This window comes from Lagopus muta, chromosome 10 (genome assembly GCF_023343835.1).
Source record: "Lagopus muta isolate bLagMut1 chromosome 10, bLagMut1 primary, whole genome shotgun sequence".
NCBI classification, from domain to species: domain Eukaryota; kingdom Metazoa; phylum Chordata; class Aves; order Galliformes; family Phasianidae; genus Lagopus; species Lagopus muta.
Genome location: NC_064442.1, coordinates 14,784,744 through 14,785,579, shown reverse-complemented (window position 1 = coordinate 14,785,579; position 836 = coordinate 14,784,744).

Genomic DNA, 836 nt, shown 5'->3' with positions numbered 1-836 from the left:
CTGCCAGGGGAAAGTGAGTGAGCAGCTGTGTGTTGCGTAGCTGCCACCTGGGGTAATCAACAGCCCTTCTCCAGATTCTGTCTTCTGTGGGCCGTGTCTTAGTGCTCCATTTTGGCTGGTCCAGTCCAGGGCATTCCTTAACTCCTGCTCTGATGTGGATCTCTTGGCAACAATGGGAGATTTGCCTGACTTGAGGTTTGTTTTTTGTTTTTTTCCTTTGGCACTAGTATCAGTTCTGCAGAGGAGATTTATCCAGCAGATAATCCTGCTCACAAAAGCTCACAGGGCCTGAGAAGCTAAGCCAGCCTTTCTTTCCCATCTGTGAATGTGCGTTGCTTTGCTGCCATGTATTACTCTGAGCTGATTCATTGGATGCATTCACCTATGTTTTCATGCATGTACTAGCTTAAATGCAGTGTTCATACAGTTCCTTCTGAACAGAAGCTATTTATGAAGTTGTGATCTCGTTTTCTTTCCTTTTATTATTGTTTATTGCCCATGTTTGCTCTGAGTCCAGACTGCCAGTACCAGACCTGTCTCTGGTGTATGTGTCCAGCACCTCAGCCATTGTGCTGGCGTCTCTTACCTTTGTGGCAGTACTATAATTTCTCTACATCTTCACAATAACTTTGATACCTACTGTAGCTGAAATACTAAGTCACAGCTTGCACCAGTGATTGAGCACCTGGTGGGAAGGCAGGACCAACTCAGGGGAGCTCAGGTGCATGCAATTCAATGCATCCGGGTTGACTGGAAGGTGTGGAGCCAGGATCCACCCCTTCCCAACCTGAGTTAAAGGTTGGCAGTAGAGGTGAGGGTATCTCACTGGAGATCCC